Raw genomic sequence first — 6,000 nt, forward strand, 5'->3', positions numbered from 1 at the left:
AGCTCTCGACATTTCCCTCCCTTTCCAAGATGCATCTTTTCCATCTTACTCTCCCCCTTTATTTCGCGATATACATTTTGTTTCCCTTCTCCCGTGCAACGATTTCGATATTTTCGCGACGGATGGCCGTCGTGAATATACATGTAAGTATACGTTATTTACGTATATTTCACATGGTGTACAGGCGACGCTTCTTCGTGCAGATGTTTTCGTTTGGTCGTCGTTCCATTGGTTACGGAAGAAAAGAGGGAGGGTCGTGAAAGTACAAAGCGTGAAACGACGAGTTATGAATTTAGATTTAATATATTCTTTCTTATTTTTTCCTTTTTTAATTATTACATTTACTTCATCTCGTAATAATTCATATTACATGTGTAGTTTCGATTAGATAAATCTCTTATTTGAAATTATTTATATTTTATACTCTAATCAAAGAATTTTCTGAAAAAAAAAGAGAGCAATTAATACTTAGAAGTATAAGAAATATTTGGAATCAAAAAAATTATTAAAAAAAAAATTTATATGACATTTTTTGACCAATTATATTTTTCTAATATAAAGTCAAAAATTTGAATAAAATTTCTACCTCGGAAATTCTGAAAAAATTGTACCTGCTATTTCCTGCCCAATTATATTCTTCTGATACAAAGTTGAAATTTTCGATAACAAAATTTTTATTCAAATTTATAATTTTATAATAGGAAAATGTAATTGGAGAGACAGATGTGAAATTTTTCTCGAATGTTCTTAGACATTAAATTTTTTATCATCATTAGACATTTTTAATCAAATTTTAAATTTACGTATTTTAAGAATATAATTTAAGAGAAGATGGCACGTTGAAATTTTCTGGAATTTAGTGTACTTATCTGATTTATACTTATCCTTTAAATGTATATTTGATTCTGCACTTGGTGCTGCTATATTTTCAGGAAAAAAATAGTTCGCTTAATCATAATTATGGAACTTAATATTTTCCACTTATTGTATTTAAACACATATGAAATAAATTTGATTTCCATCTTTTGCACTTTATACGTTATGAAAATAACAAATAGCTTATTTAAATAGGTACTAAAAAGTTAACGTTGATCATAAAGTTGACCATGAAGATTTTTAACAACCGAGTATGTTGGAATTAATTATAAAATTTTAATCAAACACATATACATTCATATAAACACATATTTTAATTAAATACATATTTGCAAAGCTTTCTAAAGTTTTAACGTTACATTAATAACCACAACCGTACACCATAAAGTGTTCAAACAATTTTATTTTGAAATGAAGCGTATATTATATCATATTTACTGAATGTATATATATTACGTATTTACTGAAATTTTTACCGCCTCCGGATATAAAGCATACAAAATTTATTTGTCGGCGAATTGTCGGTATTAATATAATTCTGATAGGTTGCAAAAATGATGAATGGAAAATGGTGAGATTAGGATCATGCGTGATGCACGTATCCCGCAATTTTATCAGGAAGCGTTAGTAAGAGAAGAATATTGTGGCGGATCGTTTCCTATCCGGAGAGCGTTGGAATTAATTATAAAATACTTATTTTCATTATGTACCGGTGAATTCATTTTCTTCCTTCTGTTTTGCTACCGGCACGCGTACAAGGCTTAGAAAGTTGGAAGTTGGTTCATTGTCCTCCTCCATGGACGTGAGAAATACGCAAAATACTTCAAGTGACATTCCGGGGGATCTCTTTCTGTCGAGAAAAATAATCGCGTAACGCATTCGCCTAGCTAGCCAAAGCAAATACCTTTCACGCTTATTAACCCTTTCTGTCCTCAAGGTACTTTCAAGGACCTCCCGCCATTAAAATACTGCCGTGAACATGCTTACAGGCCTGATGCTAGTTATTAGAACCACTTTCAGTTGCAGTTCCGTGATGTACTCGGCTTATCTGAAAAATAACGGGATCGTAAATAAGTGCATTAATTTAAACATCGATCGCGTTTTTTTAAAAATCTTTTTCTTTCCTTTTATTGATGAAGAATTGCAATTGTATCGATACAACACTGTGTTCAAACAAATTTTCCAAAATTACGCTCAACTAATATTTCATGCGACAACAATCCGAGAAAAAACGAATGCGTTATTTTAAAGAAAAAAAAAATTATTCAGGGCACAAAGGATCATGAGATTTAGAACGTGACAACACGAATTTTATATATATATATATATATATAAAAGACGCGTTTTCGCTTTATCCGATTCGTTCAAGGCGGGATTAACAACGTCGCTCAAAACGTAATCCACGAGTATCGCGTCGATCTGTCCACTCTCTCCTTCCTCTTCCCTTTTTATCCTCGCTAAAATTATTACCTCCGTCATTAACGGCAAGTCCCCGCTCCAATTGTTATTTCTCTCCTTTTTTAAAAAAACGTGCATGTCCCCGCGATTATTCGCGAAATAGCGCGCGCGGTACGCGCGTGCACGCGCGGAAAAATCATGAATACACGGGGACGTGGAGGCGCATTTCTATCGATATTGAAGCGGTGTTGTGCACCGCGACGAGAATAAGTCTCGCCACGCTTTTCAGCTGTATTTTTGCATCGCGAGCGGATCCCGCGCAATTTACGCATGCAACGAGCGTAGAAAGCTAGAAGACGGTTCATCGCACGGGAGAACGTGAGAAATACTTACACCATTCTACTTTTCTCTCTCTTCCTCTCTCTATATATATACATCTCTCTCCTTTCCTCTCCACCTTCTCCGTTACCTCCCTCGTGCGCTCGCATACTCGAAGTTGCCCGCGTATATACTAAACTACGTTCGGTACGTGGATGAAAAAAAAGAAAATAAAAGCGCGGCTGCACTTCCCCGCCCCTATTAAACAGGTAGTTGCCGGATAAAAACAAAATCGCTCCTCTGCGTGGCCGCGGTTTGAAAAAGAGAAAAAGAGGGGGGGGAAAAAAAATCCTCGTACCAGGAGAATCTGACAATGGGGATGGGTGAAAAACGGGAGGACAGGGTGGAGGTTTAGAAAATCGTTGGTTGCCTCGAATAGATGCGATTTTATTCATAGTACCGCGAGAATTATCGGGTTACTATCGGGATTTCATAAGCGGCGAGTGTTCTCGATTATTTTTCACGATCTCTCCACCGCAGCGCGCGGCTCGCTCGATGAATCGTTGCTTTGCCTCCGCTCCGCTCGAATAAATAGAAAAGGGAATATATGGAAGGGTAACGAAGAAACCGGGGAAATAAATACAAAAGAAAAAGAAGAAGAAGAAGAAGGAGGAGGAGGAGGAGAAAAGAAAAAAAGGGGAAAAAGAGAGGAGAAAAAAGAAACGAACGAGCGCGGGAAAAGAGAATAGCAAAAAAAAGAAAAAGGAAAGGAAAAAGCAGAGCGTGCAGAGATGCTTGTACGTATTAATAGCTGTAGGTATGCGTGCACGTACGTTAAAGTACTTAGATCCACAAGTGCACGCGGTTAGGTGAGTATAAGGCACAGAAGGGACCGGTTCGTTCTTTTCGCGAACGAACGTTTTCCAGAGGAAGAATACGTGTATAACGTGGACCCGATCCAGTTTAGACACCCACGTGGTTTCCATTATCCTGATCGCGTCCACCGTTCCGGGTGGAAAAAGAAATCTTGTTTTATTATCCTCGCCAGTATACTCATATTCTTCGTTGAAATCACTGCTCAGACACGGATAACGCCCTCCGTTGTCCGCTCTTTTCGGCCGCTCGAGAAACACCGTGGACAGAGGATGGAGTATATATATATGTATATATGAAAACGATGGAAAGAAAGAGAGGAGAGAAAGAGGGAGGATAGGCAGGTAGATATAGGTATCAATAGCCGGGGATATATAGGTGCACGTTAAGAGACAGAGACCGGTTCACGCTTTACGACAATGTAACCGTGCTATTCACAGGACTCAATAGATAGGATCTATATACGTACGAGAAGTGAACCAATGCAAACGCCCACGCGGTCTCCATTACCCGTGTCGCACCACGTTTTTCGCCGGAGGAATATATTAATTTTGTTGGAAATATATACGATACGTCGGCTCCTCCCGTTAATTCTTACAGATTTCTAAAGTTTTTTTTTATCTACGCCGATAATAATTCACGCCGTTCGCGTACCATTCCATTCTTCTTAATTAAAAATATCTTATTTAACATCTTTTACATTTTTCACGATACGTTCCAATATTTGAAATTATATTAGAGAAGTAAAGAAAGTAAAAGTTCATGTATGTATGAATTTTTAGTAGAGATCTGGAAGCGGTCTAATTATTTTAACAAAAACGTATTGGAAAGAGAATATAACGATAGAAAATAAAAATTAAAAGGTGATGGTAGAAGATTTGTCGAAGGAGGTTATTTATAGAAAGAGATGGACAAATAATGAGCGAATAGTTAAAAACTGCCTCAATTGGTTAGAAATATCTTAATTGGAAATATGCATAGCACACGAAAAAAATATTTAAATTTTTCATTATAAAGTAATATAATTAATTGCAATTATTTTACAAATATTATTTACCAAAATAGTAATCAAAATCCGATGAACGATTTTATACGTTCGATTATTCGAACGATCCAAAAATCGAACGTAAAATCGAAATAAAATGATAAAATATTATAATAACGACAGATTAATCTAGAATAAATAACCATTTCGAATTTTCAGGCTTAAAATATCACAGAGCATAGAACGTAGAATCGTCGAATCGTATCGAAATCGATGCGTGTACCCACAAGCGTCTCCCCCTATTCTGCTTCCACCCCTTTCGACATATTTTATTTTTCGGTATTCAGGCCGAATGAAAATTACAAACGTTATCGCGGTCAATACAATTACCGCGATAAATTTGAACCAACGAATAAATTCCAGCGACGGGTGGCGAGTCTACGTGAAAAAAAAAAAAAAAAATTACAATTGAATCGAGGGGAATGAAAAATTGGCGGAGGTGGCTTTCACCGATGAAATGTTTCGAGAAACCGAATCAGCTACATCGAGCCGTGTTACATATACGTATTTTATATACATATATATATATATTTTCTCGTTCGTTTCTCGCCCGCTTTATTATCGAAACCCTATGAAAACGTTATGGAAATTCGAAACGAGAAGGGATGGGGTTGGACAACTGCGTGAGGTAAATACACGAAGATCGGTAAGGAATTATGAACGATCTGTAGCCTCGACGGTTCTCGACGATACGAAACGATTCATTTCAAACTTGTTCCGTAAGTCGCGTCGTCATCTAGATACATTTAATTTGCCAAGGTAAATACGTTGCATTTATAATAAACTCTCCGCCCGAGAGAAACTCTGGAACGGGTGCAATTATTCGAACGATTCGAATTAAACGTATAGTCATATTTACGGGTATTGGTGAGCGAAAAAAGGTATATTTAAAAAAACGTTTACGAGAATCTGTAAACTTTTTCAACGTGCTGCACGTGAACCTTCGTTTTATTTATCTTTCGTAATATAATGGATGAGTCGAAAATCAATGCACGCATCGTTACTATTATGCTTTTCGTTTTTCTTTTTTTCTTTTTTTTTTTTTTTTTGTTAATTAAACGGAAAGGAGAAATTTAACGCGCGACAAATTTCGTTGAATTGATAAGGGATGCAGCCTCGTTTCTTCCTTCCTTTATTTTGCTCAATCGTATTTAACAAATTAAAATATTACTTGAAACATTTTTTGCTTTTATTTTATACATAGTTAAAACATAGTAACATAGTTACGATGGAGAATAATATTCTCAAGAGAAATCCTTACATCAAATTCCGGAAAATTATTTTATTAAATGTTCGATATGATGTCCTTGGAGTAATATAGCCATTAAAGTTTATGGGTTTAAAACGATGGGTTCTACTCTTATAACAGAGGAAGATATGAAAATAAGAACAAGCACTGCACGTGTATCGATTTCTCTATTAATGTTATCAACTGCTCGAAGCGAATTCGTGAAAAACTCGATAAGTATTTAAAGGATTCATGAATATTT

The 6,000-nt window shown here is 35.9% G+C and overlaps 1 long non-coding RNA gene across 1 annotated transcript; it reads right to left on the reverse strand.

The window, feature by feature from the left end:
• Positions 1–1,128: 1,128 nt before the first annotated feature.
• LOC133665623 (uncharacterized) lies at positions 1,129–5,695 on the reverse strand. The gene is made up of 3 exons (XR_009828948.1): positions 2,668–5,695; positions 1,798–1,924; positions 1,129–1,726 (listed from the first exon to the last, which is right to left on the reverse strand). It is a non-coding gene; the product is annotated as an uncharacterized LOC133665623 (long non-coding RNA).
• Between the last annotated feature and the right edge of the window lie 305 nt (positions 5,696–6,000).

The sequence above is a fragment of the Apis cerana genome, linkage group LG2, assembly GCF_029169275.1.
Source record: "Apis cerana isolate GH-2021 linkage group LG2, AcerK_1.0, whole genome shotgun sequence".
Lineage (NCBI taxonomy): Eukaryota > Metazoa > Arthropoda > Insecta > Hymenoptera > Apidae > Apis > Apis cerana.